Consider the following 17273-nt stretch of genomic DNA (forward strand, 5'->3'; position numbering starts at 1 on the left):
TGTGTTTGGTCTTGTTTGTACCATGTTTTCTTTAAAATTTGGTACCAACACTGATTTAAAAATTAAAAGATTTCTGGCTTCTCTTCAGATTATAAGATCATCCCCTCACATGGTGACAATTGGCTATACTGACATTTGCTCTTTAGAGAGGACATTAATTTACCACAGACCTCATCCATGAAGTTTCACCCATTTATGTAACTTGTGTGCATTCAAATTTTAACCCCCTAGTGTCCTCCTCTCCAGCCACTTTTTAAGGTTTATCCTTTAGAGTACTGAATTATTCCCAGTTCTTCCAAAGTTTTATGCTTACCCTTGCCTAGAAGGCCCTACTGCCTTTCCATTTCTTTATCTCACTGGCCCATTCACTTCCTTTAAAGTACAGTAAAACTGTTGCCTTCTTCAGAAAAGTCTTCCAACCTATCCTTCTGAGGTACCTGCGTTACCTTATTCTCCCATAGCATCTAGCACACAGGATAGTGTTGTTGGTATTCCCGCTAGGCGGTCAACTCCCTGGGGACAGAGATAATGCATAATTTGTCTTTGTGTCATAATTTGGGCTCTAGGAAGCCACTGTGGGCCTTAGTATCATCATCTATAAAATGAAGAACATAGATAATCTCCAAGGCCTCTTCTTATTTGAAAATCTGCTTTATACTGTTCATTTTTGGAAATCTGGGGTCAGAGGCTGCTTTGAATAGATTTTAACCAAAGCTTAGATATAACAAATAAGACTTAAAGTAAGGCATGTTGTGCCCTAAGGCACCAAGTAACAAAGATATTCCCCTCCAAAGGGGACTCTGTGCTTTGGTTGGTCATTCCTATATAGAAGCTGACTGCTTGACTAATCATTGTCCAAAGAAAGCAAAAGACTAATCCATGGGCATCTGGTGGCATTTGACAAAAACGAATTATTGGTGCTTCGAAGAGGGCACTTATTTAACCTTAATAGCAACCTGTTTGGCATCATGAGGAAGAGACAGGGAAGAACCGGAAATGTGTCAGAGAGAAATAGAATCTAATTCAAATGTTACACATGGGTTAGTTACCGTTAAAAGCAGAACAGAAAATGGGTACCTCCTGCTGGTGTCAACTGGTTTGGGTGTATTGCTAGCCTGAATTGGATCGAAATAAATATACTAGCCATTATCCCCATTATAATAAAAAAAACTTTAACCCACAAGCCATCGAAGCCTCCACTAAGTATTTCTTAACACAAGCTACCACATCCATGCTACTTATAATAGCAGTCATCATTAACTTACTATATTCCGGCCAATGAACTATTACAAAAATATTCAACCCAACAGCATCAACAGTAGTAACAGTAGCCCTGGCCATAAAACTAGGACTATCTCCTTTTCACTTTTGAGTGCCCGAGGTAACACAAGGCATCCCATTAATGGCAGGCCTAATCCTATTGACATGACCAAAACTTGCGCCTCTATCAGTCCTTTAACAAATCTCACCATCAATCAACCTAAAGCTAATACTATCCCTATCCATACTGTCCATTCTAATCAGAGGGTGAGGTGGATTAAATCAAACCCAACTCCGAAAAATCATGGCTTACTCATCAATCGCCCACATAGGTTGAATAACAGCCGTCTTACTATACAACCCAACTCTAACAACTCTAAACCTAGTAATCTACACTATAATAACCCTAACTATATTCATATTATTTATTCACAGCTCGGCCACTACTACATTGTCACTGTCACACACATGAAACAAAACACCTGTTATCACAACCCTTACCCTAGGCACTCTCCTATCAATAGGGGGACTCCCACCACTGACAGAATTCGTGCCTAAATGAATAATTATTCAAGTAATAACAAAAAACAATAATATTATTTTACCCACACTTATCCATTAGTAGCCATCACAGCACTGCTTAACCTGTACTTCTACATGCGACTCACATACTCCACAGTGCTGACCACGTTCCCCTCCATAAAAAACGTGAAAATAAAATGACAGTTTGACTCTACAAAACAAATAATCCTCCTACCAACTATGATCGTAATATCCACAATACTTCTGCCCCTCACACCAATACTATCAGTGTTGGAATAGGAATTTAGGTTAAACCAGACCAAGAGCCTTCAAAACCCTAAGCAAGTATAATTTACTTAATTCCTGCCTAATAAGGATTGCAAGACTATATCCTACATCAATTGAATGCAAATCAAACACTTTAATGAAGCTAATCCTCGCTAGATTGGAGGGATACATCTCCCAAGAATTTTTAGTTAACAGCTAAATACCCTAGTCAACTGGCTTCAATCTACTTCTCCCGCAGCAGGAAAAAAACAGCGGGAGAAGCCCCTGCAGGGTTGAAGCTGCTTCTTCGAATTTGCAATTCAATATGAACAATTCACCACAGGGCTTGGCAAAAAGAGGACTTCACCTCTGTCTTTAGATTTACAGTCTAATGCCTACTTGGCCATTTTACCGATGTTCAAAAACCGCTGATTATTCTCAACCAACCACAAAGACATTGGTACTTTATATTTGCTATTTGGTGCCTGAGCTGGAATAGTAGGTACCGGCCTGAGCCTACTAATTCGTGCTGAATTAGGTCAGCCTGGAACACTGATCGGAGACGACCAAATTTATAATGTGGTAGTAACAGCCCATGCATTTGTAATAATTTTCTTTATGGTCATACCCATTATGATCGGTGGCTTCGGAAACTGGCTACGCCTCTAATAATTGGAACACCTGGTATGGCTTTCCCCCATATGAATAACATGAGTTTTTGACTACTCCCTCCTTCTTTCTTATTGTTGCTGGCATTGTCAATAGTTGAAGCCAGTGCAGGTGCAGGCTGAACCGTATATCCACCCTTGGCTGGAAATTTAGCACATGCAGGAGCTTCAGTTGACCTTACTATTTTTTCCCTACATTTAGCTGGTGTGTCCTCAGTTCTAGGGGCTATCAATTTTATCACCACTATTATTAGTATAAAGCCACCTGGTATAACCCAATATCAAACACCATTATTTGTATGATCAGTATTAATCACAGCAGTATTACTTCTATTATCCTTACCTGTACTAGCAGCCGGAATCACTATACTGCTAATTGACTGAAACTTAAGCACAACCTTTTTTGACCCTGCAGGAGGGGGAGATCCCATCTTATATCAACACCTGTTTTGATTCTTTGGACACCCTGAAGTATATATTTTAATCCTGCACGGATTTGGAATGATTTCACACATTATAACCTATTACTCAGGAAAAAAAGAGCCTTTCAGGTAAATGGGTATGTTATGAGCTATAATGTCAATTGGATACTTAGGGTTCATTGTATGAGCCCACCACATATTCACAGTGGGTATAGACGTTGACACACGAGCATAGTTTACATCAGCCACTATAATCATTACTGTCCCAACAGGAGAGAAAGTGTTTAGGTGACTGGCAACACTCCATGGAGGTAACATTAAATGGTCCCCAGCCATGATGTGAGCCCTGGGCTTCATCTTCCTTTTCACAGTCGGTGGGCCAACAGGTATTGTCCTAGCTAACTCATCATTAGATATTGTCTTTCATGATACTTACTATGTAGTCGCATATTTTCACTGTATACTTTCAATGGGGGCTGTTTTCACTATCATAGGAGGGTTTGTGCACTGATTCTCACTATTCTTAGGATATACACTCAACTCAACATGAGCAAAAATTCACTTTGTAATCATATTTGTGAGTGTCAACATAACTTTCTTCCCACAACATTTTTTAGGTCTATCTGGCATACCTCGATGATACTCCGACTACCCAGATGCCTATACAACATGAAACACTATCTCATCAATAGGCTCATTCATCTCATTAACAGCTGTCATGGTGATAATTTTCATTATCTGAGAGGCATTCGTATCCAAACGAGAAGTCCTAGCAGTAGAACTTACTACTACAAACTTAGAGTGGTTAAATGGATGTCCTCCGCCATATCATACATTTGAGGAGCCAACTTAACGTCAGTCTAAAATAGTCAAGAAAGGAAGGAGTCGAACCCTCTTTATTCGGTTTCAAGCCAACGTCATAACCACTATGTCTTTCTCCATAAATGAGATATTAGTAAAATTTTATATAACTTTGTCAAAGTTAAGTCACAGGTGGAAATCCTGTATATCTCTACAGCATATCCTTTCCAACTAGGGTTTCAAGACGCAACATCACCCATCATGGAAGAATTACTACACTTTCACAACCACACACTAATAATTGTCTTCTTAATTAGCTCTCTGGTTCTTTATATCATCTCACTAATGCTAACAAGTAAGCTAACACATACCAGCACAATAGACGCACAAGAAGTAGAAACCATCTGAACCATCTAACCGGCCATTATCTTGATTTTAATTGCCCTGCCATCGTTGCAAATCCTGTACATGATAGATGAGATCAACAACCCGTCTCTTACTGTAAAAAATATAGGCCACCAATGATACTGAAGTTATGAGTACACTGACTATAAAGACTTAAATTTTGGCTCCTATATAATCCCAACATCAGACTTAAAACCAGGGGAGTTACAACTGCTAGAAGTAGGTAACCCAGTAGTGTTGCCCATAGAAATAACAATCCGAATACTGATCTCCTCTGAAGATGTATTACACTCATGAGCCGTACCTTCCCTAGGCCTGAAAACAGACGCAATCCCAGGGCGCCTAAATCAAACAACCCTAATATCAACACGACCAGGTTTGTATTACGGACAGTGTTCAGAGATTTGTGTATCAAACCATAGCTTCATGCCAATTGTCCTTGAATTAGTACCCCTAAAATACTTTGAAAAGTGATCTGCATCAATATTATAAACTCATTAAGAAGCTAGGTAGCGTTAACCTTTTAAGTTAAAGACCGAGAGCTAAGACTCTCCTTAATGGCGTGCCACAATTAGATACATCAACATGATTCATTACCATCTCATCTATGTTTCTAACACTGTTTATTATATTTCAACTAAAAGTCTCAAAGTACACTTATTACCCCAACCCAGAATCAACACACACCAAAGTGCAAAAACAGTCCACCCCTTGAGAAACAAAATGAATGAAAATCTATTTGCCTCTTTCATAACCCCAACAATAATAGGCCTCCCTGTAGTTATTTTAATTATTATGTTTCCAAGTATTTTATTTCCAACATCAAAATGACTAAGAATTGCATAATTTCCCTTCAACAATGTCTAGTCCAACTTACATCAAAACAAATAATAAGCACCCATAATCACAAGGGACTGGCTTGATCATTAATTCTAATATGACTCATTTTATTTATTGGGTCAACCAGCCTTCTAGGACTACTACCCCACTCGTTTACACCCACCACACAACTCTGAGTAAATGTAGGAATAGCAGTTCCCCTATGAGCCGGCACCGTGATTACAGGTTTTCATAACAGAACAGAAGTATCTCTAGCTCACTTCTTGCCGCAAGGCACACCCACCCCCCTCATCCCCATACTAGTGATTATCGAAACTATTAGCCTGTTTATCCAACCAGTAGCACTAGCTGTGCGATTAACAGCCAATATTATAGCAGGACATTTATTAATACATCTAATTGGAGGGACAACTTTAGCACTCCTAAGCATCAACACTACCAGAGCTTTTATTACATTCATCATTCTGACCCTACTTACTATCCTCGAATTTGCCTTTGCTATAATTCAAGCCTATGTGTTTACCCTCCTAGTAAGCCTATATCTGCATGACAATAATAATGACCCACCAGACCCACACATGCCGCATAGTAAAGCCCAGTCCTTGACCCCTTACAGGAGCCCTTTCAGCCCTCCAAATAACATCGGGCCTAATCATGTGATTCCACTTCAACTCAATAATACTACTAATATTAGGCTTACTAACTAATACTCTAACAACATATCAGTGGTGGCAAGATGTTATTCGAGAGAGCACTTTCCAAGGCCACCATACACCAATTGTCCAAAAAGGGCTTCGATATGGGATAATCTTATTTATCATCTCAGAAGTCCTCTTTTTTACCAGCTTCTTTTGAGCCTTCTATTACTCAAGCCTTGCCCCTACTCCTGAATTAGGCGGGTGCTAGCCACCAACAGGCATTCGCCCTCTAAACCCTCTAGAAGTACTGCTCCTCAACACTTCCGTGCTACTAGCCTCTGGCGTGTCTATTACTTGAGTCCACCACAGCCTTACGGAAGGAAATCGCAAGCACATACTCCAAGCCCTCTTTATTACAGTTGCCCTGGGAGTATATTTTACACTCCTACAAGCCTCAGAGTATTAAGAAGCTCCACTTACAATCTCAGACGGAGTATATGGATCAACTTTCTTCATGGCCACAGGGTTCCATGGACTGCACGTAATCATTGGGTCCACCTTCCTTATTGTCTGTTTTCTGCGCCAATTAAAATTCCACTTCACATCTAACCACCACTTCGGCTTTGAAGTCGATGCTTGATACTGACATTTTGTAGATGTGTGTGACTATTCCTTTACGTATCCATCTATTGATGAGGCTCATAATTCTTTTAGTATTAATTAGTACAACTGAATTCCAATCAGTTAGTTTTGGTACACTCCGAAAAAGAATAAGAAACTTAATAATAACCCTACTAACAAATACAGCACTGGTCTCGTTGCTCGTACTCATCGCCTTCTGACTCCCTCAGCTAAACACTTAAACAAAAAAAAACAAGTCCCTATGAATGTGGATTTGACCCCATAGGATCCGCCCATCTGCCCTTTTCTATAAAATTTTTCCTAGTAGCAATCACATTCCCCCTCTTCGACCTAGAAATTGCCCTCCTACTGCCCCTCCCCTGGGCAACTCAAACAAATAATCTAAAAACAATACTCACCATAGCTCTACTTCTAATCTCGTTATTGGCAATTAACACAGCCTATGAATGAACTCAAAAGGGGCTAGAATGAACTGAATATGGTATTTAGTTTAAAATAAAACAAATCATTTCGACTCATTAGATTATGACTAAACTCATAACTACCAAGTATCTTTAGTGTACATAAATATTATTATAGCTTTCCTAATATCCCTTGTAGGGCTGCTAATATATCGATCCCACTTAATGTCCTCACCATTATGTCTAGAAGGCATAATATTATCACTATTCATCATGGCAACCCTAATAATCCTAAACTCACACTTTACCTTAGCCAGCATAATACCAATCATCCTACTGGTGTTCGCAGCCTGAGAAGCCGCACTCAGATTATCCTTGTTAGGAATAGTATCAAATACGTATGGCACCGACTACGTACAAAACCTTAACCTCCTCCAATGCTAAAATTTATTATCCCTACGATTATACTATACAAGGGGTGATCCTTAGGATAAGTTGGTATGACAATGAATACCTTAAAACCATTTGATCCAGAAATTTAGCCTCCAGGAATTATCCTAAGGAAATAATCATGACTGTGCACAAAGATCTGAATGTTATTTATAAAAGCAAAAACAAACACACGAACAAACAAAACCACAGAAACAGTGTAAATGTCCAGCATTAGGAAATTAAGTCAATGGTTTTAAAACAGTACTTCTTTGAGTACAGGACTCCATAGAAGTGTGTTGACAGTCACCTCAGAAAATCCCTGGCCCTTCATCACCATTTCAGAGTATTTTCACTTTTATTTCTTGTACATATTAAGGTTACATGTGAGATTTTCTTTAGAAAAAAATGATTCTGTGCATAAAAAAATTTGAAAACCACTGGATTCAATACATTACAGTAATTGATATAACAATAGATATGGAAACAGGTATGTTAACAGATCAGGTTATCCTTGTGTAGTGATTATAGGTCATTCTTTTTCTTGGTTGGGTTTGTCTCTATTTTCCACATTGCCTACAGATAACATGTAATTATTTCTGTAGCCAGACCCAAAAAAAGTGGTTTTTGAAAAAAAGAGTTAGTTGACAGCAATAAATATTCCACAAGCCATTAAAAATTTCCCAGGTTACCATTTTTGGCATTCAAATCATAGGTTTTATAAACCCACTACCATTATGAAATTTTTCCCATGAAATATCATAGGCTGTAGAGAACATTGAAGATGTAGTCCAAACCCCTCATTTTATATTTGAAGAAACTGTGATCCAAAATGTTTTAGTATATTGAAGCTAGGGCTGGGAGCCTGTGGTCTTCTGAGATTCCGTGTGCTTTTTCTGCTGTTCACCTAATTTGTAGAATGGATAGTCATAATTTTCATTTCTCTCATTTTTGTGTACCTAGTCTGAGCATCTGTCATTGTGTTATTGCTTACTTTTTCCTGTGAGTGAAAATTTGAAGTACCAGTGGGCAGAATTTCTCTATTTAGAGAAATTGACACAAACTATAAAACATTAAAATGGGTCCTAAAACTGTCATGTGACTCATTGTTCTGTTTTATACAATTAGAGTTTTATAATCTACTTTATTCCACTAATTCATTAAATGTGTATGTTCACTTAGATTTATAATTTAGAGTTGGATTAAATTGACCTCAAATAATTCTTACAGTTTGCCTTCACTCTTGGCATCTAAAAGGTAGACATTAGATACATGTTCCATCTGCCCCGCCTTCCTTCTCAGACATGAATGTACTTGGAAATCACTCTTAGTTGTGTTTCAGGATCTTAACTCATCTCTGAGTTATCTTGCTATGATCACATTGACACCCTCCCCAAAATGTTATGGCTTTGTGTAATATTTTTTACATATATGTATATACGTCAGTACTTTCCCATGGTTTTTTTTTTTTTTTTTAATGACTCCATGTGTTTGGGACTTCGTTTCTAGGGCTGCTGGAGACAATAGTGACACCTCCCATTGAGAGGTGTGTTTGCCAGTTTAGTCATTTTCCAAATCAAACCAGCTCCCTCTGGGAGCCCTTTGTGATTCTTTTATTTTTATTTTTTTAACATCTTTATTGGAGGAGAATTGCTTTACAATGGTGTGTTAGTTTCTGCTTTATAACAAAGTGAATCAGTTATACATATACATATATCCCCATATCTCTTCCCTCTTGCTTCCCCCTCCCTCCCACCCTCCCTATCCCACCCCTCTAGGTGGTCACAAAGCACCAAGCTGATCTCCCTGTGCTATGCGGCTGCTTCCCACTAACTATCTATTTTACGTTTGGTAGTGTATATATGTCCATGACACTCTCTCACTTTGTCACAGCTTACCCTTCCCCCTCCCCATATCCTCAAGTCCATTCTCTAGTAGGTCTGTGTCTTTATTCCCGTCTTGCCTCTAGGTTCTTCATGACCTCTTTTTTTTTTTTTTTTTTCTTAGATTCCATATATATGTGTTAGCATACGGTATTTCTTTTTCTCTTTCTGACTTAACTTCACTCTGTATAACAGACTCTAGGTCCATCCACCTCACTACAAATAACTCCATTTCGTTTCTTTTTATGGCTGAGTAATATTCCATTGTATATATATATGCCACATCTTCTTTATCCATTCATCAGTTGATGGACACTTAGATTGCTTCCATGTCCTGGCTATTGTAAATAGAGCTGCAATGAACATTGTCGTACATGACTCTTTTTGAATTCTGGTTTTCTCAGGGTATATGCCCAGTAGTGGGATTGCTGGGTCGTATGGTAGTTCTATTTTTAGTTTTTTAAGGAACCTCCATACTGTTCTCCATAGTGGCTGTATCAATTTACATTCCCACCAACAGTGCAAGAGTGTTCCCTTTTCTCCACACCCTCTCCAGCATTTATTGTTTCTAGATTTTTTGATGATGGCCATTCTGACAGGTGTGAGGTGATATCTCATTGTCGTTTTGATTTGCATTTCTCTAATGATTAATGATGTTGAGCCCATGGTTCTTTTTTGTTTTAATGTTAAGCAGTGAAAATTAAGTAACCATTTGAACTTGGAGATGCTGAAGAAATAGTGTGAAGTAATGTGTTTCAAATAAAGGAAATTGGAAAGGTTGAAAAACATGTCACTCCCCCAAAACCTTCTCTGAACCCCCAGCTCCCGCCTCCCCACCAAAAGTGAGTAATTCATAATGAAAAGCAAACAGAACAAATACATGGAAGTTTTCAGTTTAGGTGAAGGTGATATTGATTGTTATTGAAAAAAACTAGAAATGAGGGGGACTTTGTAGTGCATTCTTTTTTAACTATTTCCCCCAAGAATCTTAATGTCTGAATTTACTTAAAATGCAGACCTTCCAGGCTTATATCTTATAAAGAGCATTTTGCTAAAAAGAGTTGTAACTTAAACTGAAATAATTTACACAGTTGTTTTTACTAAAATAGTAGATTTGGGATAAATTTTAAAATATTTTTAAATGTCTCGGTTTTGCAAATCTGTTTTCTGATTTAGTTATTCTAACTTTTTTAATACATTAGGGCTGCTGTTCATTTACTCTAGGAATCAAGCACAGAAGCTCACAGAATGAAGAATCAAATTTGTAAACAGTTTAATAACTTGAGCTTACATGCAAATTTATTTTCTCATGATTAAACCTTTGATGTAATGCTTCCAATGAAGCATTCAAAGCTAGGAATGCTATGTCACTAGCTAAATGTTTCAATATTGTGGTACTTCTTGGTTAAAATTTTGAGTTAAATACCTATAGTATATAGTTTTAGAATAGTAGCACTACCTGATTTTATTTTCCAGATAATATTTAAGAAATCACATTTTATTTATATATAAAACTGTACAGCTTTTAAAGCACACACACGTATTACTTCATTTAGTTTTTACACAAAACCTGTAAGAGAGGGAGATGGAAGATTATTCAGAAATGAAGATAGTGAAGTTAGTAACGTACCCAAAATTTCATGGTTGTGCACAGGTTCTTAGAACCTGCTGTGTGTCCACCATTGTTTCCACTAATCTTTTAGCCTCTATAAATGAATATGTGTACCCTAGAATTTCTTACAACTTAATAAAAGCAAGTTGCAAGATTGTACATACATTATAATGGCAATTGGTAAAAAACAGAACAGAAAATAGCAAGTATTTTCTATTGGTGAATAAAGGTTTTGAAAGGTTACATATACACTGTTAATAATGGCTACCTCTGATGCAGATGGGGGTTGGAATTGGGGGCGGGGGTGAGCATCTCAGAGGAGATTTTAGCCTTATCTAAAGTACAGTCTAAGTACATTCGTGTATGACTTGTAGAATTTAAAATAATCTTTAAAAACTGTAAAGAATGTAGAGTTGGATTCTGGGAGTTATTGGACTATCCCAGGAAAGAGAAGGGATAGATTGAGGGGTAAGTGGGGGAGTTACTACATTTTGTAAATAAAAACAGGTCATCAAGCTGTCTTTGGAATCTCTGTGTAAAACAAAGGAATGGAAAGTAAGTATCTTTTCAGAATCATTCTGATTTGTTCATAGTTTTGGGAAATACTGTGCAAAGAGAAACTGGCTGTGGTGCTATATTGTGCAACAAATTAATATCAATCAAAGTGAGGGGGGATGTTTGTTTCATCACAATAGCTTTGGTAAATTGAAAGTAATAAATCCCCCTGAGAACCATGAGTATGTTCTTGTAATTCTGCATTGTATAACTTTTTCTGGTCCTGTGGGTAATTCCTTTGGGCTTTATTCAGAGGGGCGGAGGCATGGACTGTGGTTACCTCCGCTCTCTCTCCACCCTCCTGAGATGTAGCATCTGATTTACAAAAACTTAAAAACATGACTTTTCACAGGAGCTCGCTATTACCTTTTTCAAAGTTTGCTTGAATCAGAAGAGGGATTCGTGTAAAACATCCCCTGACCTTGTCATGTGTTCCTTTAGAAAAGCCAGCAGATCCAGCCCTTAATTCTTGGTTAGTAAGAGCATATCCGTAGCTGGGTGAGGTTCTAGAATAATTTAGCAGCCACCACACATCTCTGACTGAAACCTAAATGTGACTCTTGGGACCAATGGAATGTGACTTGGTCTGTCTGTGTGAACTTCAGTATCCTTTCTCTGCTAATCAACTTCATGCCTAAAATCTCTAAAAGAAGCTCCCTGTTACAGTTCTTCTCTGACCTTTCTGACTCACACATGTGCTTTTCCATCTGACAGCTTGTCACCTTTATTCCATGCCCAAAGCAGCCAACTGTGGTCTCCGCCCTCACTTAGTGGCTCTCTGAAGTGATTCTCCAAGATCCGCTCTTTATAATACAGGCAACCCTCTACATTTATTTGTGATAACAGTAATAATGATAGCAATAATAACAGCAGCCATAATTTATTTAGCACCTACTATGTTTTCACCGTTCACTACATAGATTCTCTCTAGTCTTTACAACAGTCTTGCAAGGTAGGTCTTGTTATCCTCATTCAACTCATGAAGAAACTGAGATACAGGGAGCTTTCCCAAGCGAACTTTCCCAAGGATATGGCAAAGTAAGGATATAGATCCATGTCTAAATAGTATACTCCAAAATAAGCCTGCCTAATAACAGATCTCACTCTATAGTGGTAACAGTGAGGTTCCAATGAACACATATTGCTATCAAAATCAGTTTTTTGCCACACATCAGTTTCTTGTTAATTTCGATGTTTGCTATAAATTAAACAGATATGAGTTAAACTGTTGAAAGATAGTTGCTATTACCTTTTCCTAGCATTTTCTGCTTCAAAGACTATATTAAATGCTATTTTCAGATATTTATACTAATCTGATTATCTGCTAGTCACATTCCTATCCTAGAAATTGTTCAAAAGAATTGCGTACCACTGGCCTCTGTTCTTCAATAACTACAACAAAGTCAACACATAGTCAGTCACTGGTTTGGAAAGGTGGAATGAATTCTATTCATTCAAAATCATTTCTTGGTTAAATAGCAGTTAAGAACACAGGCTTTAGAATCATGAGCTCCCAGCTTTTTTGACCTCAGGCAAATTACTTCATATCACTAAACTTTTTTCTTCTCTGTTAAAGGTCATATTAAGAGGTCATAGCTTGTGGTTTTTTGTTTGTTTCTTTCCTCTTGTTTTGATGTTGAATGAGATAATCCATCTAAAACACATAGCATAGTGTATATCTTATGATAATAAATGTTTCTCTTTACTATTATGTAATTTTTATTTGAAAATAATTGTTTAACATTTGTAGCTATGTAGCATAATGACTTAACACACTTGACATACTGTAAAAATTTGTGATCATAAAACATTGCAAGGTTTTGGTGAAAGTTTTTATTATTCTTAGCTAGATTGAAAATACATACTAATGTGTAGTGTGTATCTTGAAGCCCTTATAAAAAGGCTTCCTTAAAAATTTCTTAATTGGTAGTAAAGATGGAATTAAGAACAGAATTCGTTGTTTGGGACTTTTATCATGTGAAAACGTATTTTCCCATTGCTGCTTAGATCAGATGAAAATAAAAAGTTATTGAACATCATTATTCCAGTAACATGAGCCATCTTCTTGGTCCTAAATGTCAAAGACCTAAGCATTGCATCAGTGTCACTGGGAAGCCTAAGGCAGAAATGAACAAATAGAAAATTTTGTGTCAGTCAAGGTTCTCCAGAGAAACAGAACCAACAGGAGAGGGGTGTGTGTGTGTGTGTGTGTGTGTGTGTGTATGTACACATATACATACACATATACGCTTTCATTCATACATATATACACACATATGTATATGTATATATATGCATTGTGTGTGTATATACATAATATATGTATGTATACACACACAGTTCTAGTCAACATATTCTTAGATAGGCAATTGGAAATGAAAGGCATACATACTAGATCTGTCAGTGGATTTGGTATTTGGTCCATTCATAAGGTTTCAGGGACAGTATGAGGAAGAAAAAGAAAAATCTTCAGTGCAAAATTATTGGCAGAAGCTTATCCATCTGACAAGGAAATCTGTTTTCAAACAATGTACAACTCAACATCCCAGGGCAACAGGGAGAAGGTAGCACAGCTCTCTAGACCTTATTCTGCAAAAGTTAATCCAAAGGGTTGAAAAATAAAGCTGAGTTAAATTTTATTAATGTTGATGTTTGATTATTTCAGCCTGACAATTTACAACACCATTTTGTAATGCGAATAGTTTTCTTTGCTAACCTTATAGATGATTCAGGATGGAAGTGCAGGCAGGTATCTAGAATCGAATCATAAAATCCTTGTGATATATCTCATCCATAAATTATGCAAAAGACTGTGGATTGCTGTCAGTGTTTTCACCATCTGTACTATGTTCAGTCCTCCCCCAAATGTTTAATTTTCTTATTTGAACATATTTTAAATTAATGAATAAATTCAGTATTATATAAAATATTTACAGTTTACAAGGTACTTCCATATACATTGTCTAATGTAATAATTTTTATTCATCTTTTCATGAAACAGCTTTTGGTTTAATTGATTTTCTCTATTGCTATTTTGTTTCCAATTTCATTGTTTTTTGCTCTAATATTTACTGTTTCTTTTCTTCTGGTTGCTTTAAGCTTAAATTACTCTTCTGTCTCCTCAAATGGAAGCTTAGGTTATTGATTTTAGATCTTTCTTCTTTTCAAATATATGCATTCAAAGCTATAAATTTCCCTCTAAGTACTGCTTTTCATCCGTCCCACAAATTTTAATAAGTTGTATTTTCCTTTTCATTTACTTCAAAGTTTTAAAATTTCTCTTGAGATTTTTTATTTGACCCATGTGTTTAGAAGTATGTTGTTTGAAAGTAATTAGAAATATGTTGTTTAACCTCCAAATACTTTGGAATTTTCCAGCTGTCACGTTTCTGTTACTGGTTTCCAGTTTATTTCCATTATGGTTTAAGAACATACTTTGTATGATTTCTGTTCTTTTAAATGTGTTAGGCTATGTTTTATAGCCCAGTGGATGGTCTATCTTTGTGAATGTTACTTGTGAGCTTGAGAAGAGTGTGTATCCTGCTGTTGTTGGATGAAGGATTCTATAAATGTCATTTAAATCAAGGTGATTGATAATGCTATTCAGGCCCACTGTATCCTTACTGATTTTCTGCCTGCTTGATCTGTCAATTACTCAAATAAGGGTATTGAATCTCCAACTCTAATAGTGGATTTGTCTGTTATACCTTTTAGGTCTATCAGTTTTGCTTCTTGTATTTTGACCCTGTTATTAGTTGCATACACACTTAGGATTATTATGTTTTGTTGTCTATTATATCTTTTTTTGGTTTTCTGAGAAAAGCATTATTTCTCTGATTTTGAAGGATAATTTCACTAGATACAGACTTTTAGGTTTTTGGGCTTTTTCTTCAACACTTTAAATATTTCACTCCACTTTCTTTTTGTTTGCATGGTTTCTGATGAGAAGTCCACTGTAATTCTTTACTTGTTCCTCTCTAGGTAAGATATCTTACCTGTTCTTGCCTCTTTCAAGATTTTTTCTTTGTCTTTAGTTTTCTGCAATTTGAATATGATATGCCTAGGTGTATGTTTTTTGTTTTTTGTTTTTTCTGTTGTTTGTCTAGTTTGGTATTTTCTGACCTTCCTGGATATGTGGCTTGTTTTCTGTCTTTAATTTTGAAAAATTCTCAGACATTAGTACTTCAGATATTTCTTCTACTCTGCTTCCTCTTCTTTCTTCTTGCGTATACCAATTATTCATATGTTACACTTTTTGAAATCGTCCCATAGTTTTTGGATATCCTGTCATTTTTCATTCTTTTAATGTTTTGTATTTCAGTTTTGGTACTTTCTGTTTACCTGTTTTCAGGCTCACTGATTTTTTTTCCCTTGGCTGTGTGCAGTCTGTTGATGAGCCCATCAAATATATTCTTCATTTCTATTATAGTGCTTTTGATTTCTAGCATTTCATTTTGATTTTTTTCTTAGAGTCTTCATCTCTCTGCTTACATTGTTCATCTGTTCTTGCAAATCGTCTACTTTTTCCATTAGCACCCTTAACATATTCATTGTAATTATTTTAAATTCTCTGCGTGATGATTCCAACATCTATTCCATGTCTCAGTCAGGTTCTGATGCTTGCTTTTACTCTTAACACTGTTTTTTTTTTCTTGCTGTCTATCATGCCGTGTAATTTTTTGTTGAAAGCTGGACATGTATTGAGTAATAGGAGCTGAAGAGGACCCTAATGTGAGGATTTATGTTACTGTGCTAGGAGTTGTGCTGTATCTAATGTTTATTGTCAGAAGCTTCAGATTCCCCCGGTGCCCTTGTTTTTGTCTCTCCTCTTATCTTTGGACTTCCCTGAATACTTCTCCTCAAAGAGAGTCCGCATCTTCCAGCTCTTTCAACTCTAATCAACTGTGTTTTACTGAAACCCTATTGGTGTGATGGTATGGTGTAGGAGAAAGGCATTCTACCTTTTTATGATTAAATGTCAGTCTTTTAGCAGGCCTGTGTCTTGGGGCTGTGAGTTTCACAAGTGCTTATCTGGTGTTACAGCTCTTTTTCCCCCTCTCCTCTTAAGTGAAATAAGAAAGGGAGGGAGGCTGGAGCATGAGAAATATCCTTACCCCATGTGGGAAGAAACTCAGATCAAGTCTTTTTCCCTGGAGAGTAGGCCTTTGTTACAGAGAGTCTGGGCATATTTCACAAAGATGACTCATTCCCTCCCACCTGCTAGAATCAGGAGGGGATCTTTCTTGGATCTTCACTATGAGAACCTGATGGGATTCCTGGAGGCAAAATCCAGGAAAGGGTGGGGATTCCCCAAAACTGTGCCCACCCCCCACTCCCCCCCAGGAGTTTCTTAATCTCCAGCTAGTCTACATTCAGCCTCCAGCAATGCATTGCCGTTTAACCAATTTATGGCTCCCGGGTCCTCAACTCCAGGGAAACAGATCTCAGCCTTGATAATCTGGATTAACCTATCTCTCCAGATTTTGAGGTGGTGGTTTACTCTCCAATCTCAATTATCTGATTGGTCCAACAAACTGATGTTCAGTTTGTTCAGCTTTATTTGTAAGGATAGGAGTGATGACTTCCAAGCTCTTTACATATCAGAAATGAAACTGGACATCTCCCTTATGTAATACATTAAATTTACTTAATCCAAAACAGAGAACTGAAATATTCTTGACTAAATTCAGTTTTTAACAATTGAGAAATTATAAAAATGTGATTATGTATACATTATATAGAATGATATACAAAGTAGATACTTTTATTAATTCTGTTCAAGAAAGTCAAAACTTAAATGTCTATCTGTATTTCATTCATTTTATGAATACTTATTGCACGATAACTACATTTCAAGTACTCTGATTATATTCTGTACCATGTGATTTATAAGGATTCTCTGCTAAAAATAAATCTTCATTACTTGGA

General features: G+C 36.9%; 1 protein-coding gene and 1 pseudogene across 2 annotated transcripts in view; both read left to right on the top strand.

Moving 5' to 3' along the window:
* The window catches only part of XRCC4 (X-ray repair cross complementing 4), a 268265-nt gene that overhangs the window by 197550 nt on the left and 53442 nt on the right, over positions 1–17273 (top strand). The gene's annotated exons all lie outside the window — the stretch shown is intronic.
* LOC137755184 (cytochrome c oxidase subunit 2-like) lies at positions 1279–4837 on the top strand (annotated as a pseudogene).

Source organism: Eschrichtius robustus, chromosome 2 (genome assembly GCF_028021215.1).
Source record: "Eschrichtius robustus isolate mEscRob2 chromosome 2, mEscRob2.pri, whole genome shotgun sequence".
Lineage (NCBI taxonomy): Eukaryota > Metazoa > Chordata > Mammalia > Artiodactyla > Eschrichtiidae > Eschrichtius > Eschrichtius robustus.